Raw genomic sequence first — 23484 nt, 5'->3', positions numbered from 1 at the left:
AGCAGTTCTCACAGACCCTGAAGTCTCCGAATAAGACTTCATCCATGTGGGAGATGTACTGACCTTAGGTACAGCAGGTTATTCACTTTGGATTTCCTGACACAAGCCTTGATTCCTCTACATCCGTATTCTGGGATGGTCGACACACGAAGGAGATCTGACCACCCAGCACAATTCTTTGGCAAGTGGGAGAACCTTGTTTACATGCATAGGGTCGTCCCCACAGACACAGAACCAGTTAGTGCTGGGGTGTGACCTCAGACCTGATTCCCTGTTGGTATCTTGCTGCTCCAGCAAGAGACATTAGCTGCAGTAAAAAGCCAGGATCCTGGGAGCTGCTGAAACACAGCTCTTTGAACCCAGCCACTATCCCGTTCCACTTTACCTCAATTTCCCAGAGGTTTAGGATACTTCTGAAAATCAGTCCAGTAGTGATTAGAAAACCTATGTCAGTCTTACTCTTGTAGGAAATGGTTCATCAGGATGAGTTGTGTCATTTAGAGGCCACATAACTTTAAACCTTTCACTTTTCCTCTGTAAACCTCAGATATCAATGGGGTTGGGGTGGGGTTGGTGCCAAACCTGGAAAGTGGTCCTGAGGTGTATAAGAAAGCAGGCTTGGAACACCATGAAGAGCAAGCCAGTAAGCAGCATCCCTCCATTGCCTTCAGTTCCTGCCTTCAGGTTCCTGCCCTGAATTCTTGCCTTGGTTTCCCTCAGTGATGGACTTATAATTTATAAGGTGAAATAATCATTTCCTCACCAAGTTACTTTTGGTCATGATGTTTTATCTCAGCAATAGAACCCTCAACTAAGACAGTGACATACATCTTAGCAGGGCCTTCCTGTCTTAGACAGGTCTTCAAAGAACAATGGGCAGCAAACCTTCTTTCCTGCTCTAGAAGGACTCTGTCTCTCCTCCCACCCCAGAGTTCCTAGCTATTTGTACAGATGACCTCTGGAAGAAACACCTCTGATTTTCTTTGAAAGTCATTATTCAATCTCAGGTCCTGGTGGGGATCACTAAGGATAAGGAGGTTGTCTCTCTATCTATCATGGCTTCTTCTCCATCCTGTTTAGAGTTTTTACAGCAGTGTCAGGAAAGAGGAGATGTTTCACGATGTCTCCATACAGAATTTGCAGTAGCTTCTGCTGCCCAAAGCACAGGTGAGAACTCCCAGAACTAGTAACCGCAGTGATAGTTGGTGCTTGTTAAGCACTTAAGACGGGCCAGGTGATGTGCTTTGCCTTCTAGCTCATCTTCTAGGGTAATGCTTCTGAGCAGTTCTAACAAAGAGGACACTGGAGCACAGAAGACAAATATACACATATCCATCTGAAGAGAACATTTCCTGAATTTCCATCTGTAAACACTTTGCACAGGTTGGCAAGCTTCCAGAGGATGCCCTCAAGGACAGTTCAGACAAACTATCAGACAGGTTATGATTTCCTTACTCTACCCTGGACTGGAATTTTATGTGGGCCAGCTGGTCCTCACTGTCTGTTGGGCAAGTGCATTCCCATCTGCAGAAACCATGCAGAATGTCACAGGAGGAGGACAAAACTCTCCCTACAACCTTACCAGATGAGCAGTAAATGGTTAGGCACATAGTTCAGTGAAAGAGTAGAGCTAAACATGGCTGAAGGCTGGTATTGATTCTGAGTACCACAATAGATAATGATGGTGGTGGTGGTGGTGGTGGTGGTGGTGGTGGTGGTGGTGGTGGTTGTGGTGGTGGTGGTGGTGGTGGTGGTGGTGGTGGTGGTGGTGGTGGTGGTGGTGGTGGTGGTGGTGGTGGTGGTGGTGGTGGTGGTGGTGGTGGTGGTAGTGGTGGTGGTGGTGGTGGTGGTGGTGGTGGTGGTGGTGGTGGTGGTGGTGGTGGAGGTGGTGGTGGTGGTGGTAGTAACTAGGAAGGTTCTTTGCTGTGTTTCTTGTTATCAGTAGTGGCCATCACAATCATGTTATATGCTCTTTTGTAGTTAAACCATTTCCTCCTGTGATATGGGGGCCAGCCACCAGGGCCATGCATGAGCAAGCAGACAGTGACCTTCACTTGCAGGTCTCAAGGCTTCTTTCCACTGAATATTACCCTGAAATGTTTCAAAGTGAAGAACGAACTCTCTCACTCCCATACCATTGTAGAGCTTACAGAAGGCTGCTTCTCCTTTACTATCTCTAGCATAAACTGGGAGGTGTTGGACTCCAGAGTGGTATACACTCAGATCATCTGTGATGTGGCGCATGTCTCTTTGCAAAGAAGCCTTCTTTGTGGGACTTCCATTTGTGTGACACCATTCCAGGGACATGTCCCTGGGTTTCAGCTCAACCTTACATCTGGCCATTAACTTACTCTTCCCTGAGGCTAGAATAGATTAAAACATATCTGCCCATAGGTAGTATGTATTTGCCATAATTCCCAGTGGATTTTCAAACTCTTAATGAAGAAGGAATTATATGCTGCAATCATCACTTTAAGGCAATTTTTATTTCCAGTTGCCTGTAGAAACTATAATTATACAGATTACAAGCCAGCCCCCACTCCAATGCCTGTTGTTTTCCATTTATTTTTGTTGTGGTTATTGCTCTCTCACTGCAGCCATGAATTATGATTACTGAATTCACTCACTCTGACCCTCATACCACCACTCCCTGATCACTTCCTGTGTGCTGAGAGATACACTTAGTCGCTCCACTCCAGTATAAACGATGTGTTTTGTCCTCAAGATGCACTTGACATGGGGGAGTACGTCTTTACAATACCATGCCATTCTCTGGATTTTATGTGGCTCAAAGTCATAGATTCTGTTTCTATTATTTCAGTTCCACAGACATTGGAGATCATCCAACAGCCAGCAATTACATGGAGTCTGATAAATGTCACTTGCCAGGTGAAGAAGTCTACCCTTAAAGCCTTCAGTTGATGTAGTGAGAGAAAGGAAACATGTCCCAGAGATAAGAGGCTTCTACATTCATAGTAAACAAGGATGGAACCTACAAGGACCAGTTGGCTCTTGAGGAACAGATCTGCCTATGAGGAAGATATGGTACTTACCTGCCTGGTAGAACAGGCAGCTATCTGTTGTTAAAAGCCATACTTTGGTGGTTGTTGCACACCACAAAGATCAGGATATTAACACCATGGTGAGGCCTCTGCTCAGTTGCTTTCATGTTTGCAGATTTTACCTATTTTTTTAAAAGATAGGTAGCTTTCATACTGATTGCATGATCCTGAAGTTTATAAAAATTAGAATTTTTAAGTTAGCTCTCCTCCCCAACTTCCTATACCCTAGCACCACTACAGATGAGAGTCTCATCCATTTCTGCAGAACTTTGTTGACATACAGGTACTAAAGAAGGTGGAAATGAAGGAAGACCATGTTGTCTTAGCACCCCGCCTCTTGCCCTATTTTGTTATTGTTCATTTTAAAAGGCCTATATTACTTCATAAAGCAAGACTCTCAGGACTCCAGAAAAGGTCTTCTAATTCTATTCAGAGAGGCTAGTGGGAGACAGCTTGCACATGAATTTTACTCCTTTTGAGTAGTACTTTCTGAGTTAGAAGCATTCACTTCTATTGCCTGTTGAGTGCTGTGTTCACAATGGGAAAAGGAGCCTCTTGGAGCCCTTGAAAAACTAAGCAGTTCAGAAACCAGATGGTGTGCTTCCTTCTTTGATGTCTAAGAAGGAGTAAGATCCTCATGTCTCTTACATCCATCCCAAATAGTTCTGTGTTATAAACATTCTTCCTTTACCAAGTCACCACTCATCATTCACTGTAAGGAAGGAAGCCTATATTAGGGCTTTCCAGAGCAAGACTCTCAGAATCTTAGGCTGGGTTCTAGATCCACAAAAAGAGAAGAGTTAGTGGAAGACAATTCACACATCGAGCACAAGTGCTTTCTAAGTTACACATATTCATTTTTTGCTGCCCATAAATGTTATATACAAAGTTGAATAGAAAGCATATTGTACTCTTTGAAAACCTAAGCAGCTTTGAAGCTGGTAAGTCTCCTTTGACAACTTAAAGTAAAATTCTCATGTCTCTTGCCTTCTTTACCTATCAGTTGCTACATTTTCCTCCCTTGTGTTTATCTTCCTTCTTAATGTTGTTTACTGTCTGCACTATCTACACTCTATCTCAGAATTTTGCATGAACTCTATCCTCATCCAACATCTCCTGGCACCTTCTGCGTATAATTACAAAAGGCCTTTTGAGGACTTGGAGTTTCATTATGGATCAGGTGCTCAGCTGATGCTGAGAGTTCATAACAGGAGCCCCCTCTTAACCAACTTTGTTTCAATGGACTTAAAAACAAACGTAGGTAAGCACATGGAATCTCACTGCACATTTACTACATACAAATTTTAGTTTGCTGTGATCTTTTGCTCTTTGTGAACCACCTTATCAGTCAGTAATTTTACAGACAGGGAAACCAGGAGTGAGGAAGAAATAGGTATGTTGAGTTCTTGCCCTGAGACCATGGGATCTGGTCTAATGTAATGAAAGGAAATCTAATTTCCCTGGAAGAGGGCCATCCTCAGCTCATAAGGCAAACTTTGGCTAGTGAAATAAGAGCTTCCCCTTGTTTGTTCATTGTCCTAGAACCAAGAATTAGATAGAAAACCATTTTGATAAGTAAAAAACTTTATCTGCCTCTTATGGAACATAAGGGATAGTTCTCAACTACCAGTAACTTTAAAAATTCCAGATTCCTTACAGCACAGCCTATACTATGGACCTCTGCTGGTGAACACTAAGTTACCCACTTATCTCTATGTGCCAATTAAAAGAGTAAAGATTAGAGGGCATGGTCTCCCTTAGAGTAAGAGCTATGTAGATGCTGCATAATTATACCCACTGATTGCTCTGTCATGTGTGCTCATCCACTGCAAAGGAAGTTCACATTAGATACTCAAATAAGTAAGGACATTTTCATTCAAAACCAATACTGTCATCACATTCACTGAAAGTACCTACAATTCTCAACAATAATGTCAAATGGAACAATATTCAAATTTTTAAAGTTATTTTATAGGCCTTTGTGTATACCAAAATCAGCTTTAATCCATCCTTAAATCCTTATAATATTTTCTTGTGAAAGTTTCTGTACCTTAAGAAAATTTCCCCAATGTGTTAAAATGGTGAAATCAACTTCCCTTAAAGTCTAGGAACAGTCACACTATTCTTTCCATGTTGAGCCTATTCTAGATGGTACTTTTAAAGGAACTTGTGCCCATTGTATCTGACATTTCAGATATCTTCTGCAGAGCTTCTCAGACTATCCTTTTAGTGGCCTTTGTATGTCTGGAGTTTACAGTGATGTCTCAGTGTAGACATATACAATGGTTTCTCTTTCACTCTGCCATTCTTTCCCATGGACTTTTGAAATCTGGTGATGTTCTCCAAAGACAGACTGGTCCCTGCCATCCTATCTATACTGTCTCGTTTTCTGTTTCTTTGTTTTCTTTTTTTTTTATATTATTTCACTTATTCTGTTGCTTGTGGTTTATTTTTGTCTGCTTATTTTTCTGGAGTGGGAGAGAACTCATTTCCACGCTTGACACTGAGTTACCTTCCTACAGATAGCCTTCTTGCTACCAGTTTAATTTAAATAAGTACACATTATCAAAACCCAGTGCCTGTCTTGAGACCAATGACAGTGCCAGGATCTTAATGGCCAGACAGCTCAGCAATCAGGTTTCAAATCTCATTTTAGACTCTGCTTTTAAGACTACTCTTCCAGGCCAGTCCACCCAGGAAGCTCACTCTGGGATGCAGAACAGAGGGTCTTTCTATAATGCTATCAGTGTCCACACCAGCAGAGCAGCAAGCCTGCAAGAGGAGGTTGTGACCACAGTTAGGGGCAGCAAAAGACAAAGCAACTCTTCAGGGAGCTGGAACATGGAATGGCCATTCAAACTGAGGAGCAGTTGAGGGTAAGAGTTGTGAGGAGAGACTAGAATTTACACTCTCAGCTCAGGCACAAAATATTGGTTTCCATTTCTTCCTAAAGACTCATCAACACTTTTTCTGTTCCTGTTTGTTTGATTGGTTAGTTTTTGAGACTGTGTCTCATGAATCTCAGGTTGTTCTTGGACTCAATACTACATAGTAGTGGTGGGTGAAAGTTACACTAAGGATAACCTTGAACATCTGATCTTCTTGATTCTACATCCTAAGTGTTGATATTTTAGGCATAAACTACAACTTGCTGACATGGTTCTGGAACTGAAACCTAGGGTAACATACATGCATGCTAGGCACACTCTTACTAAAGTGAATTATCTTACTAGCCCCTGTTTATATTCTTAAAGACAATATTTAATCTTTCTGTAATTTAAACAAATAATAATAGCTTTTTATAAAACTATAAAGGCCAAATGCCCCTTTCCCAAATATGGCTGTTAGCAGCCAGAAGATTTCTTCTGGCATCTGCACTGGAGAAGAGATAGACAAGATCATGTTTGAGGCTTCTAAATCAAAACACCTATCTCTTTATTCATCTGGAGGTTTCTGGCAATAAGTTGTATCAGGTCATCTGTCAATCACAGAATTCTCCCAGTTCCTGAAAATCGGGGGCTGTCTAGGATGCTTTTATCCCAGTGGGGTAGCCTTGTAACTATCTCTCCATTAACCATCCTGACTCATGGGCATATCCTGGTTAAAACTGTTCCATTGGGCTCTGAGAGGCTGGACTTTTCTAATGGAAAATCTCAGAGATGATCCCAAAGGACACCAGTGGATCTTACTAACCTGTGGCCCTTCATAAACTTTTAAGGCCTCACTTTCCCTACCATTGTGGAAATACTAATCTCTTACCCACAGGATTGTGAAGATCAGACAGGAAACCAAGTGTCACATACTCCTGAGTATAGATTCTCACCTTAGATCTGAGGAAGAAAAAGAAATCTCTTTGCTATGACCTTGCTTTGAGCAACGCCAGCCAGGACAGGCATAGAGTAAAATCATCAGAGCTTTCATGAGCTGAAGAAGTTGATTTCATCATTTCAACACATTGGAGTAGACTTCTTGAGATACAGAGACTTTCACAAGAAAATATAATAAGTATTTAAGGATGGATTAAGCCTAATTTTGGTACACACAAAAGCTTATAAAATAATTTTGAAAAGATTTAAATTTTTTCCCATTTGACATCAATATTGAGAATTATGGTTAATTTCATTGAATATGTGGTGGTATTGTTTTGTTTTGTTTTGGTTTGGTTTTTGGTTTTTTGAGACAGGGTTTCTCTGTGTAGCTTTTTTGGAGCCCATCTTAGAACTCACTCTGTAGATTAGGCTGGCCTCAAACTCACAGAGATCCACCTGCCTCTGCCTGCTGAGTGCTGGCCCATGGTATTGGTTTTTAATGAAAATGTTCTTACTCATCAGATGGGGCACACATAGCCTCTAGTAAGTAGATCCACAGTACTCACATGCCTTTATACACATATCATCAACACACACACACACACACACACACACACACACACACACACACACTGTGGGGGAGGGGGCAAGGCACACATGCATGTAGAGAGTAGGAGGAGAGGGAGGAAGAAGAAATTAAACTGAACAATTACTCTTTTTAAAAAGAGTTCACCAACAGTCACCAAACAACACAAAAGGGTATACATCATGTCAATCCTATGCACACTTGATACAATATATCAGAAAACAGTCATGCTTCCTCTGTAACCACAAACTTGGTTATGAGAAAAACATCAGATAGGTTGGAATAAAAGAGTATCCTGCTCAGTCCTAGTCATCAAACCAAGGCCATCTTCCAAAGAGCTTAAGGGTGTACATCAAGCAAGTGTCACATGGAATTCAGGACTGGATCTCAAAATAGAACAAGGACATTAAGTAGAGACAATGGACGTCTATGTGAAGTGTGCACTTTGATTAATCATGATGTGTCATTAATTTTAACAAGTGGGTCCAAAACGTGTAAGTTATTAGCCATAGAGAAAATTGTAGAACTACTTGGGAACTCTCTCTTAGGTTTTGTGGGGTTTTGTTGTTGTGTTTATTATTTGCTTGTTTTTATTTTTATAAATTTAAAGCTTTTTTGGTCACTTCCCTCTGTCTCTTGAACTCCTGTGAGGAAAAAGAAAAGAAGATGGGTGAAGATATGTTACTGCTTCCAGATTTCACTTGGTCTCTGCAGTGAGAGCTCCAGGTCTTCTGTTACTGAGTTACTAGGATCAGAGCCTTGCTGAGGCATCCCTAACAAGTCACCTTGGCTACCTGTTCTCAATAACCCTATTAAAAGGAGAATTAATAATGAAAAGAGGGAAATTTGTTGAATGTGACCCCCCCCCAGTCTAAGTTCATCTGTGGGGTCCTGGCAGAAGGTTTGGAGAACAGAGTCAGAGCTGTGCACAGCTAAGTATTCCCAGTCCAGTTGTGGTCCTGCCCATCATTGGCCCAGTATTGTTTCATCTTGCAAGTCTCTTTTCTGAAACCAAGTCCCATGCCTGGCTGGCTTGTCCCTCATAGCCTGATTACGGGGGATTCTGATTTCCTGATGTCTGTTGATTCAACAGTCTGGCAGATGCAAAAGGGCCTAAGTGTCTCTAGCATATCTTTACTCCTGTTAGGACAGTTATTTCTCCTCACTCTTTGTTTTAATGTCTTGATTTTGAGGTGAAAAATGTCCATGCATGGAATAATTACAAACAGAATTCAAGAAGGACCAAGGTTAGCACACATTCAGTGTCAAATAATTATGCATTTCTGCATCGCCTCTTGGCTTTAGTTACTTGGATAAGCAACACCATTCTGTTGTTGGTTTGAAACAGGGTCATTCTCTGTACCAGACTACCCTTGAACTAATCATCTTTCCGTTTCAGCCTCCCAAGTGCTGGGATTATATCCAGATATAATATATACCCCAAGGCTACCATGCTTGTGGGATTTCATTTTAATTTTGACAATTTCCCCCTTATCTCTGAACAATATTTTCTGATGACATGACTAAGTAACCATCTGGTTATTGGATCTCAGTTGGCTCTCATCTCAGAGATGGGATCCATTCTAGTTGATCTGATTTAGTCACATGTTAGAGGGATAAATGCCAGGTACCAAGGAGATGATAATGCTAATAGTATCCTTTCTGACAGGTCAGTAAGGCAGAATCCATCTATGGTGACTGACAACAGGTTAATGGTGGACATAGTTCCTGCTCCATCCCTCACCCCTAAGTGGCTTGCAGAGATGTTTTGTCTTATGTTATTGATAGTGGTGGTGTTAAGATGTTCCTGCAGTTTATGATGGAAAGCTGAGCACATGAACTGTGGAATGGAGACAAACATGGTCTTGGAGTGTCCTCTAGTGTTCAAATAACATTAACAAGGAACTTCAGAAAATCCAGATATGAGATGTCATTTTATGGTGAAATTAGAGAGATATAAATGAGAAATAAGGAGCCATTTCTGGAAAGGTGGACATTTTAAACATTCTAAGAAAAAGCATATTATGAATACTTAATAAATATCTAGTCATTCAATGTACAATGTTGTAAACTAACAAAATTCAAGAACTTCTAGGGAACTCCAACCTTATCTGTTGAACAAAATAAGTGCCAGAAACTGACCATATAGTAAGAAATATGAATGAGCACTCAGAAGAAGTGTTTATTTTATTTTATTTTTTATTGAAAATAAATTTCAACCAGTATTCTCTGAATATAGCTTCTCTTCTTCATGTCCTCCCAGATCTGCTTCTCCTCTCCACCTTCTCTCTCTCTTTAGAAAATAAATACACCAATTAAAAAAAAACTAAAACAAACACACAAATAGAGGTGGGGGAAAGAAAGAAAACCACAAGAAACACATCTACATTCAGGGACACAAACCCCCTAAAAGGTAATAATAGATAAGCAAAAGACAAGTAAGGATTTAAAAAAGGATCAAACAAGGAACTTTAAGACAAAATGTCTCCAAAAGTATCACTGAGTTTACTTTGTGTTGGCCATATACTGCTGGGTATGGTACTAATAAGTGTGGTTAGTATGCTCTGTGTGACTCCACTGAAAAAATCTAATTTTTCCTTTGTGAGCAGTTGTCAATTGGAAATAGCTTCAGAAAAATAATTTAAAACAGCTGTTATTATGAAATTTAATGAACATCAAGAAGACACAAATAAATGGTGTTTTATAAGAGATATTTAAGACCAATAAAAGCAACTTCAAAATATCAAACTCTTATAAATGCACTAAGTGAAACTTTATGAGATGTGATAGAAGATATCAGAAACAGATCAAACCGAAGAATTAAATAGCTCAAAGGCAGACAACCACAAAATAGATGGAGAAAAAAGAGATAATGATAAAAGTTTTTACACACATTGGCACAGCATTAAAAGAACACAGATCTGGTTTATTGGGATTAAAGAGGAACCTGAAAATGCCAAAGAGACAGAAAGATTATTCAAAGAGATAAGAACAGAATATTTCTTAATCTAGAGAAAAATACAAATATCCAGGTAAAGGAAGATCTAAGGTCACAAATCAGCTTCAACTTACCTAGTCTACCTCAAGATATGCTCAAGCTCCCAAAGTTTAAATACTCCAGAAGATTCTCAAGCTGCAACTTAAAATAAACAATACATAAGAGTTCCTCCCTTCCCAACCACAAGACTTATGTGTGGAAACCTTACAAATCAGGAGAGAATAGAAAGAGATTTTCATAGTTCTGGAATAATGGGCTGGGGGTTGATGGAAGCCTGCAAAGATTTGAAGGGAAATCCTTGGAGGCAAGAGAGTAATGCAATCTGACTTCTCTCCCAACAATGCTGATGCAAGAAAAAGACAGAAATATGAATCGAATGAGTGATGCAAACTGAAAGTCTGACCCAGAGATGAAATGGAAAGGAAGATGCGGGAACACTGAAGGTTGCTGGGGAATGAATGTTTATGATCCTCCAATTCTATGTTAAATCCTAATGTCTAATGGTCATAGGACAGGTGGTTAGGGCAGAGCCCTCATGAATAAGTTAGTGATGATCTTATAAAAGAGGCCCAGGAGAGCTGCCTGGCCTTCTGCTATATGAGCACACTGAGGGAAGGCTCCCCTTGTGAACCAGAAGGCAGTTCCTCCCACACACTAGATGAACCGCTGCCTTGATCTTGGACCTCCTAGCTTCTGAAATTCTAAACACATTTTTTTATTGTTTATAAGCTATTTGGTTTATGTTTCCTTATACTGCTCCAAAAAAGTTTTAAGACAAAGATATACTTAGGATAGGAAGGTATGAGAGGAGTTGCCAAAACTGATGTTGGGCCTTCTGGCTTAACTAACTGGGTAGATGAAGTTGTCCCATGCAGGTGGGAGAGCAAGATGGAGAGGCAAGTGGAAATCCTCTGCAGATGATAAGTGGATGTTTATGACCTGCCTGATCTTTATTATTTAGACACCAGTGCTTTGTGCCCAGCAATCAAGTCCTATCTCTGACCCCACCCACCCCCTTAGGAGTTGAGAGCAGTAGGGTAACTGAGTGTTGCTGGGCCCTGAGGTGAAGAGTTGGAGATTGAGAGGCGCAGGACACAGCCATATGTGCCAGAGTTTCTGCACAGAAGGAAGGAGACACATTCTTGGTGAGACTGTTTTTCCTGTTCCTTCTCTCCTTCACCCCAAAGTTGGTCCCAGACATGAACAGGCAGAAAAGGTTCCCCCCTGTACACCACGATTTTTGGGTGCAGATGAACAGGCTAAGGCTTACGCCCACCAGGCCTCCTGCATCTGCTAGAACTGAAAACATTCTCTCCTTCCCGGAGTGTAGTTTCTCACTCACCCAAAACAATGTTCTCTATAAGAAAAGTCTCCAGAGCCAGGAGGCCTCAGCAGCAGTAGACTGTACCACCAATACCTCTGGAAAGGGAAGACAAGACCTCAGGCCCTGAGTTCTCAATTCCAGGATCTCTCCTCCTTACTTCAGCTGTGTAGTCCACTTGAGCCCAGGTGTCAGACAGGACCACCAGGCTGAACATACTCTCTTCTGTGGTAGACCCTGCCCCCAGATTCCTGAATGAAGACTGGCTACTGGTCTCCTTGACATGGCGCTGGTAAGAGAGCAGAGCCTAAATACTAAGACAGTAGTCTTCCATGGCTTCTGCAAGCTCCTTGATCCCCTTGTGTAAGGAACTTCTTTCATTTTTCCAGAGCTGAGGACTGAACCCAGGGCCTTATGACTGCTAGGCAGAGCTCTACCACTGAGCTAACCCCAATGTAAGGAACTTCCAAGCATATGTTTAATTATCATTTCACAGTCAAGAAACAGAGAATGTTGCAATAACAATTTTATCTTCCCAGCATAGTCACTTCCCCTTACACCACAGGAGACAAAGCATTGGCTGTCTCTAGAGCACAGAATCTGGGCCCTCCTCAGGCACTCTGAACACAAACTTGTACCTAGTAACTTCAAGTTACACAGCAGATTCCTTTAGAAAAAAACCACAAAAGCAAGTAATGAACGTATTGAGGGCATCAATTAAATACCACAATTTTTATAATCTAGTCATTTCTAAGCTGCTTTAGACATAAATTTGCTGTGAGCAATAGAGCAAAAATATCTTTGACAGTACCAAAAATGTTACTTCATCATCCAAAAACTGTGCAACTGCTTTATTATTTCAATGAAACACTGTAGTTGGTTGAAAAGCAGAAGTTTTAACTCATAACTAACTCAATGAATCACAAAAGACAATTTGATACCACTGTAACTAAAATTTATTTTAATGAATAATGCTCAACAGAAATATATTATCATAACAGTAAATATGTACATCACAAAGTGAAACTCAGAAACAATGGGGCTCATTCCCTCAATCCCAACACTTAAGAGATTTAGGCAGGATTTGCAAAAAGCAAACAAACAATCAAAACCCCTCATAAACTAAAATTATATGAAAAGCTATAAAAAATGTTGCATTGACAAAGAAATTCTACTGAAAGCATTATACCAGAAAGGGGAGCAGCAGCAAGGATGTCAGAGGAGATGCTGAGGAGCTCCAAGGTTGTCCCAAGAGAATGCGTACCAACAGCAGTGAGAAAAGCCTCATGGAAGGCTGACAAATGAACTGTGCCAGTACCAGAGGCAAACGCCTCCCTGACTTAAATCCAAAGACAACTGTCAAACAAAAAGTGGAAGGAGTTGATATGATTTTAAAAACATAAAAATACAAACCCTGGGGAGGTTTTTGCCATAAATGGGAGTAAGTAGGTAAAGTATTAGAGGAAAGAAAAATGGCCAAGCAGAAAGAATGTCTGATGAGAAAAATCTCAAGATTGTATACTGTTGTGTCCTCTGAAAAAATCTGTTCAGGTCTTAACTCCAGCAGCTGAGACTGTGATCTTGTTGGGAATTAGAGCTGTGTCCAAAAGCTTCATGAAAACTAAGTGAGGAACTGATTATTTGACTCCCAGTTTCAGAGATATTATGACATGGTGCTTGGCCCTGTGTACTTGAGCAGAATATCCTGTCAGCAGGAGCATGTGCTTGAAGACAACTGCTCACATCACAGAAAGCAGAGTCCCAAGAAATGACTAAAGATAATATTCCTCCCTACATGCCTTACTCCCAGTGACCTACCTAGTCTATCCAGGGCCTACTTCCCAAAGTCTCTAGAACCATCGAAAATTTCACCCCCAGTGGGTTCCAAGTATTAAAAATGTGAGCTAGTGAAGGAAATTTCAGACTCACACAATAATAAAGGCCCAAATCATTCAGTGACTTATATACACAAAGTAAAGCCAGAAACAAGTATATGTATAGAAGAGAATGTTTCGTGAACAGGAAGGTGTTGGAATGATTAATCTGCAATCTGAAAGATGTCAGAGGTTGCCAACATCACCTGATGCTAGAAGCACACAATCTGCTTAGGAGCCTCCAAAGGAGGCCCTCTTGCTGACACCTTGATTTTAGACTTCTAGGTTTTCAGACATATGAAGCAGTACATGTTAGTTTCAAGGCACCAAGTTTGCCATACTTTGTTGCAGAGGCCTTGGAAACAGAGACACACATGCATGTGTGCACTCTTGTGCACACAGATGGAAAAGATCCAGTAGAAAGCAAAATGATGGAGATTTAAATGTAGAGATAATGTGTTTGGTGAAAGAAGAAAGGGTCGTTAAACAAATGTGATCACTCACTTCAGACTGACCCGAAAATATACATGTGGGCTACAGCAAGAAGCCCCAAAGGAAAGAAAACACTAAACTTCCAAAGTCAAGGAGGAGGTGAAAGAAAAAAAAAAAAAACCTAAACTTTACATCCATGAAGTTGATGTAACTATAAAAATAATAGATCCATGGAGTGCATATTTGTACTAAAGAAATTGTGACATATTTCACACATTATGACATTTAACCACTTTATGCCCACAATGGCAACAATGGTCCAGGCCTCACATCACTGCATATATTATATGAGGTTATTATTGAGAGATGTTTTCAAATTCCTGTAATTTGGTTGTTAGTTTTCTAATCAGCTGAGCTACTGTTTTTTACTGACTTTCCAACCTCAGCATTGTGGTTTTCTAGTTTAATGTGTTGCACATGATGGATTCACGCCTAAGTCTTCTTTTATATGTTCTTCTCGTGACATTTTTTTTCCTCTGCTCATATGATTGAGACTTTCTCTGTGAATAGCATTCCTTTACACGTGTTCTGCAGCTCTGGTCCTTTGGTCTTGGGATGCTTTTGTTTGTACTTGTCTTGAAATGTATTATTTCCCTGTCAAATTTTAAGAGTAGGTTCTCTGAATATAGCAATTTTGGTTGGTAGTTACGTAAATGTAACTTGAAACACATTATTCCATGCTTTCCTTGATTTTAGGTTTCTGATGAAAGAGCTCATGCTGCTCTGATGTTTCAGTTTTTCTATGGAAGTTGGCATTTTTATATTACAGCCTTTAATTCTGTGTCTTTGTTTTGAATTTTGGATAATTTGGCTGTAATATGTTAGGAAGAGATTCTCGTCTGCTCCTGTCTGTGATTCCAAATGCCTCTGGTGTTTGGATGTCTACTTTCTCTGGACTTTTCCTCCTAGAATTTTGTTGAATAGAATCTCTATGGCTGTGTGTTCATCTAAGCTCTTTCTATTCCATATATTAGGAGCTGCTGACAATTGGTGATTATGGGAGAGGGAGAGTCCATTTGTTTTCAGAGATGTAAATGCTGGTGTGCTACCCATGTTACAGCAGATGGTTACCACACTCATGCAACATGTAGCACAAAGTGGATTCAGTGCTTTGAGAAACAGAACACATAAAATTGGGAGTGGAAAGTGATTGGGAAGAAAGAGGGTGAATGAAAAGGGATTCAAGAGAGAGAGATTTTATCAAAACATATTGTATGGATGTATGAAATTCTCAAACAATAAAACTGTAGTCATCCCCCTGTAATGTATTTCAGAAACATCTAAGCTGCTGAGAACCATGCTACTGATTTGGGCTGTGTGCTTATACCCCAAATCTTCTAATTTGTAACAATGTGCCACCCTGTACACCCTTAGAAACAGTTATTTTTGCTGACTGATATAATAATCTGGAGATTGAAATATCAATCTTTGGTTATTTTAATTCGGATTGTTGCTTAACATTTGACATCTAGGGCAATATACACACATAAAGTGTGTCAGTTGTAAGGGTGACAAGGCCGTAGAACTGACCACTTACTTGGTTTGCCAAGTATGATTTTAGTTATTTAATACTCTCTGAGTTTGTCCTAATCTCATGAAGACTTTAAATATACAATTTATAATAAATTATATTGTTTTAATAAAAATATGTATTTATGCATGTGTGCAAGCTCATGACACAGCACATGTGCAAAGGTCAAGAGCCAGTTCCTTCCACCACATGGGTCTCAGTGATCAGCTCAGGTATTCAGGCTTGGCAGAAGGTTCTGAAACCAAAAATGTGAGCAGTTACATGAGATCTAGGGGACACACCCATCAGAGCTTCTGCTGTAAGAAGTTCTACAAACTGGTGATAGGTACTCAGAATCTGATTCTCTTAGTCCTCTGCACCTCTTGTTAAGTTTGATCTCCTTCAGAGGTCCTGGTGGAGACTCTACCTGTTCCCAACCCCTGTCCAGTTGTTGCTGGCAAACTTTGGCATCATCTGGCTTGTAGCATGGAAGGCTTGTGACCTTCAGATTTCTGCCTCCATGTTCAGTTGACCTTCCCTTCTGTGTATCCTTGTGCTCCCTTGCCCTTTTTAAATCTCAGTAGAGATCAAACCCAGGTCTGTGTGCATGCTTAGGCAATTGTTCCACCACTGAACTACATAACCAGCTTTCTTTTCTACTTTTGATAAAGATTCTTGCCATTAAATTTAGGGGTCACCCTAATTCAAGATGATTTTATCTGTAGATCTTTACCTTTATTACATTTTGAGGGAAAAAACCATCACTCTCAATGATGACACAGGTGCTATTCAGACATATCTTTCAGGGATCAGAGTAAAAGTGTATTTTCTGTGACGATAGACACTGTCAGACAGAGCTGAAGTTAGGAAGAGTTCAGTGTCACAGTCCACTATGGCAGGAAGGATGTGGCTGAGCAGCTTAGTTCATGGCAGCAGGGACATGTGACAGAGACTGTTCACATCACTGCAGAACGCAGAAAGCCATGCTGGATACTGGGACGTGACTATAATGTTAGAAACTGAGGTGTAGCTATCTACTTCAGGCAGCTGAACCTACATACCAAAGGCACCACAGGCTTCCAAAATATCAGCTGAGGAACAAACATTCAAGCTATGAGTCGGCTGAGGTGTCCAGATTCAAATCATAATAGTAATTATTGCTGATGAAAATTGTCACCTATGGTTTGTAGATCTGGGGAAAATACTTGATACCTTGCTTTAGAATTGGCTTCTCAAATCATTGTCTTCCTTGTTTTGTTGTCTTTGTTGGCTTGGGGAATCCCATTTCAATGTTTCATGAAATATTACTTTTGTTATTAAGTAACAGATTTCTTTAGAAGAATATTTTATAAAATAATCACAATTCTATAGCTATTCAATGGCTTATTACTTTTCTATTGCTGTGATAAGATATGTTGGACAAGGCAACCTATAGAAGAAAGTTTATTTGGGTATTATAGTTTCAGAGGGTTACTCCACAACCATGATGGTGGGGAGCCGGGCAACAGGCAGACAGGCATACTGCTGGAGCAGTAGCTGACAGAGTACATCTGCTCCACAGGCAGGAGGCAGAGAGAAGTAAGTGGAAATTGCATGGACTTCTAAAACCACAAAGCCCACCCCTAGAAACACACCTCCTCCAACAAGGCTATACTTTCTAATCCTTCCCAAACATATGAGTTTATGGGGGCCATTCTCTAAAGAAATCCAGTGTTTAGAATTTAGATTGCATTCTCCAATTTCACCAGTAGATGGTAGAATAGTGTCAAAATTCCAAATTTTTGCTCTGGGTTCCCAGCAACACTGACAGGTACGTCTAATTAACTGTTAATTCGAACTGTTGTGGTTCTCAACCTTCCCAACGTGGTTCTGCAACAGCTTAATATAGTTCCTCATGTTGTGGTGACCCACAGCCATAAAATTATTTCATTGCTACTTCATAACTGTAATTTTGCTACTGTTATGAATTGTAATACGATTACTCAGAACCCTGATATGCAGATCTGATATGCCACCCCTGTAGAGGTCATGCATGACCCACAGGTTGAGAACCATTGAGAACGGCCAAAATCTTTTTTTATTACAAACAGCTTAAAGGATTGAGCGATGGCTCGGCAGTTCAGAGTGCTTGCTGCTGCCAATTATAAGACCAGAATTAGGCACCCACATTAGGCAGCTCACAGCATTGTAATTCCCAAATTCAGAAGTCCGGTTCCTTCTTCTGGCTTCTGCCAGCACCTGTGAACACACACACACACACACACACACACACACACACACACACACACACACACACTGTCACTGTTTTTAAGTTGACGTCTTTGGGTTACAAACTTTGGCTGCTCTTTGTACCCTGGGTATCACTAGAGACAGTGGCGAACACTGTCCGTCAGGATCCTGGAGGCTGTTGATTTAAATCACAGCCTTTCTGGCGCTCACAGATTTTAGTTTCATTTACTTTTTATTGTAGATTTAAAACATCAATTAAACATTTTCCATATAGCAGTAAAATGAAAGTAAACTGTTCCCTCCCACATGACTTCCTACTTTTCTCTAGAAGTAATTGCTGGTTTTGATCAGATTTTTAACCAGCCTTTCAAGTTTCTGAGCACATGTCATAATGCAGTACTCCTCTACATCTTTTTTTTTTTTCATTTAAAGCAATGATTTTTCATACTATATAACATACAGATTTATTAACATCTGCATAAATGGTAGCCATTTTCCTGGATGTAGCACTTTTGTGAGAACTTGTTTACATTGATTAATTTATTATTTATGCTACATAAGTAATAGTGTCTTATACATTTTTGCATGTTTTGGCAAGACTATATATAGGATTAATTTATAGAAATGCCCACTATGAAGTTAAGAGACAAAGCATCACTAATTTAATGGACATTGCTGCCGCCAAACTGACCCCCATCTCTATGACATTGTACCATTGAGTGTATAGTAATCTACAATGTCCCATCATCTGTATTGTCTAAGACATATTTTTTTCAACCAGGTAGGTTAAAAAATGTTATCATAGCCCATCAAGGTGGCTCAGTGGGTGAAGATACTGACTGCCAAGCCTGAAAACTGAAGCTTGATTCATGTGGTACAGAATAGTCTCCACTAATTGTCCCCTCAGTTTCATACACACTGTGACTCACATGCCCACACACATACACACAAAAGAGAGAAAAAACTTACCACTTAGTTATTTTAATTTTTATGTTATATACTTGCATAAAATCCCGCACTTATTAGCCACCTGTATTTTTGTGAACTGCTTGTCAAAACATTTGCCAGTTTTGATACTATTTGACTGATTTATGTGTTCTCTCAATATTAAAGGAATTAACCCATAGTCTAGTGTAGAAGACACATACAGGATTACTTTTTTTTCTTTTTGTTTTTGTTTGGTGGTTTTTCCACACAGGGTTTTTGTTTTGTTTGTTTTGTTTTTGTTTTTGTGTAGCCCTGGCTGTCCTTTGTGTAGACCTGGCTGGCTTCAAATTCAGAGATCCTTCTGCCTCTGCCTTCTCAGTGTTGGGATTAAAGGCATGCAACACCACTACACAGAATTACATTTTTCAAAGAAACTATTTGATGTTCCTTATGGACTTGTGTGAGATTGTTCCATCGGCTCCTATGGTTTTACATAGTTCAGTGATCATGTAGAAGTCTATTAACAGGGAGATTGATATAGAATTACAAAATCCTAAAAATAAAATCATCCAAGAAAAACAAAAAGAAAAAATGGTGTATGCCTCCTCCTAAAAGCTAAATGCCCCATCAGTGACATACTAAAAAGTTACCTTTCACTGTTGGTGTATGGATGTTCTGGTTCATAGCTGTAATTTTTTTTTAATCACAACACTATAGTGAGATACAAAAGTAAAAACTTCAGTTAGAAAGAAAGAAAATATTGCTGCAGACACAGTGGTACAGTGGGCACGGCATATGCATGTCTCCACAACCATGAGAATATAAAAGTACTTATGGCATTATTTATTTATTCATTTCTATACAGCATAGAGACAGTTATTTCACGTGTATCCATATGTATCTACATCTCACTTAGATAAGATACAAAGAGCCTGACAGAGGAAGTTAACATGACTTTGTTGATATAGTCAGTCACCTACCATCCTATTTCCATAATAACAGTAATATTAAGGAGTGAATTATTTATCAGCTATGCTTATCCACCCATAGAAGTCATCAACAGATGAAAATCATAATATTTCAGTCTATGAATCTTTTTGAAGATTTTAATTTTAATTAGGTTATATGGCACACTTTTGGGGTACACACATGACTGAAGTTGCCCTCTGAGGGCGCCTTCCCTAAAGCTGGAGTTCTATGCAAATTGGGAGCCACCTGACATGAATGCTAAGAACCAAACTCAGACCTTCTGCAAAAGCAGTAGGCTTTCTTAACCACTGAGCCATCCCTCCAGTCTACATAATTTTCTAAGAATTCAGAAAATAAAATGTATCACAGCACTTTTATCACACATCAAACCATATGCAGCTTTAGCTAAGGAAATACTTTGGAATTTACCCCTTTTAACTTTATTTTTAATTTAGTTTTTAAGGTAGCATATAGAAGATACCATTTCTATATACAGCAATTTTACTTAACAATTATTTACTTTCATTGCGTGAAGTGTAGCAGCCCATGTCCTATCTTCCAAGGTTGTTGATTATATGGTCAATAGTATTGAAACATCTATATTCTTACTGAGTTGGTATTTTCCCTGACAGCTCTTAACACTGTGTTTTTACTTGGTACTTTTGACATGTTGGCTATAATAGTTCATGGAGAAATTTTTGCAAGTGACTGTCTATTTCTTGACCTCGATTTGGGCCATTTTCTGCTGTATGCTATTGCTTTACATTGTGTAATGTTTTAGAATTTTAATCTCAGCTTTTTATACCCTGTGAAACTTTAGGTTTAGCTTCTTTAGCACACTTACAGATTTGTTTTTAAAGTTAGAGGCTTCTTGTGGATTTGTCAGAGAAAATGGTGTTATTGTTTTTCTAGTAATTATATTATTATTTATTCTTTTCCTCATTAAGCTTTTGCTGGCTTATTCTACTGGAATATGATAGATTCTTTCCATTCCTCATGGTTTATTTATTTGTCTCATGAAATTTCTTCTTTCCTATGCTTTCATGATTGGAACTGTCTTTCTTCCTCCTCTGTAAATTATACTCTTCATTCTCTGCCATGCCCCTTTTATCTATTTTCTTTACATGTGTCTGAATGTATTGTTGCCTTTAGTTTGTCCTGCATCCCTGATATTACTTCTCGTTAGATCTTGTCTGTTTATGATAGCTTCCAATATTTTTTGAATTTTATTGTTAGTGGAATAGAGGTAGGCCAATTCTAGGTGCTGGCTCTCTCTTTTCACCTTTATATGGGCTTGTGCTGGTTACGATTTTGACAAGTGGACTCAAATTGGGTCATTTAGGAAGAAGGAGCCTCGATGGAGAAAATGATTCCACCAGATTGTCCTATAGACAAATATGTGGGGAGTTTTTTTAATTATAAATCACTGATGTGAGAGGAGCCAGCTCATTGTAGGTGGTGCCATTGCTGGGCAGGTGGTCCCTGATGATATAAGTAAACAGGCTGAGCAGGGGGGCAAGCTAATAAGCTGCACTCCTCCACGGCCTCTTCTTCAGTTCCTGACTCCAGGTTCAATTCCTGCCTTGAGTTCCCGCTTTAAGCCTCCTTAACTATGGATTATAACTTCTAAGATGAAATTATTATGATGGCTAGTTTCACATTATCTTGACACAGTTAGCATGATTTCAGAAGAGGGTACATCAGTTGAGAAAATGTTCCCACTAGATTGCTCTGTGAAGAAGACCGTGTTGCATTTTCCTGATGGATGATTGATGTGGAAGGGTTCTAGGTCACTGTGAGCAATGCCATCCCTGGGCTAGTGGTTTTGGGTTCTATAAGAAAGCAGGCTGAACGCTGGGTGGTGGTGGCACACTCTGAGTCTACAGCCATATCACTCTGAACGCACCAGATCTCATCTGATCTCAAAAGGGTCAGGCCTGGCCTGGTTAGTACTTGGGTGGGAGACTTCCTGGGAATACTGGGTGCTATAGGTTTAAAAGAGAAAGAAAGAAAGAAAGAAAGAAAGAAAGAAAGAAAGAAAGAAAGAAAGAAAGAAAGAAAGAAAGCTGAGCAAGCTATGAGGAACAAGCCAGTAAGCAACAATACTCCACTACTGCATCAGGAACTTGTTTTTAGGTTCCTGCTCTATTTCAGTTCCTGTCCTGTTTTCCCTCAGTGATGGACTGTACTGTGGATCTATATGCTGAAATAAAGTCTTTTCTCTCCGAGATATTTAAAATCAACATTATGAAAATAATAGATATCTTTAATGAGGAAATTAAAAAATCCCTTAAAGAAATTGAGGAAAAGATAAACAAAATATTGAAGTAAATCAATAAATCCCTTAAAGAATGCAAAGCTAAGAGAGAGAGAGAGAGAGAGAGAGAGAGAGAGAGAAAAGAACAGGTGAAGGAAGCTGTTTAAGACCTAAAATTCAAAATAGAAACAATAAAGAAAACACAAACTGAGAGAAGTCTGGAAATAGAAAATCTGGGTAAGCAAACAGGAACTACATATAAAAGCATCACCAACAGAATACAAGAGATGGAAGACTCCCTTGCATTGAAGATATGATAAAATAAACAGGTTCATTGATCAAAAAACAACATTAAATCTAAAAGAACAGTAACACAAAACATTCAGGAAATCTGGGACACTATGAAAGAACAAACCTAAGAATAATAGAATTAGAAGAAGAAGAATCCCAGCTCAAAAATCAAGAAGATATATTTAACAAGATTATAGAAGAAAATTTTCATAACCTAAAGAATGACATGCCTATAAAGGTAATGAAACTTACAGAATATCAAATACTTGGGCCAGAAAAGGAAGTATCCTTGCCATATAGTATTAAAAACACTAAATTTATAGAATCAAGAAAGAATATTAAAAAGTTGCAAAGAAAAAAGGCCAAGTAACATATAAAGGCAGACCCATTAGAATTATGCCCAACTTCTCAACTGAAACTCTAAAAGCAAGAAGGACCTGGACAGAAGTCTTGCCAGCTCTAAGAGACCACAGATGGTAGCCCAAACTACTATACACAGCAAAACTTAAAATTACCATAGATGGAGAAAACAAGATGCTTCTTGACAAAATCAAATGTAAACAATATCTGTCTACAAATCCAGCCCTACATAAGGTACTAGAAGGAAAATTCTAACCCAAAAAGTTTAACTAAACTCACAAAAACACAAACACTAAAAAAACCTCACAACAGCAAAACCCAAGGGAAACACACACACACACACACACACACACACACACACACACACAAGAAAAAAAGCCAACAACAAAATAACAGGAATTAACAATCATTGCTCATTAATCTCTCAATATCAATTAACTCAACTCCCCAATAAAAATACACAAGCTAACAGAATGTTAGATATGGAAACATGATCTACCTTTATGCTCATACAAGACATACCTCAAGATCAAATATAGGCATTACCTCAGAGTAAAAGATTGTAAAAAGATTTTCCAAGCAAATGGACCTAAGAAGCAAGCTGATGTAACTATTTGAATATCTGACAAAAAAGGACTTCAAGCCAAAATTAATCAAAGAAATTGAAAAGGACATTTCATATTCATCAAAGGAAAAATACACCAAGAAGTTACTAAAATTTTTTTTTCATATTTGTGTTTTAATTTTACACATCAGCCATGGGTTCCCCTGTCCTCCCCCCTTCCACCCCTAACCCCAC

This window comes from Onychomys torridus, chromosome 2 (genome assembly GCF_903995425.1).
Source record: "Onychomys torridus chromosome 2, mOncTor1.1, whole genome shotgun sequence".
NCBI lineage: Eukaryota > Metazoa > Chordata > Mammalia > Rodentia > Cricetidae > Onychomys > Onychomys torridus.
Note: the sequence above shows the minus strand (reverse complement) of the source record.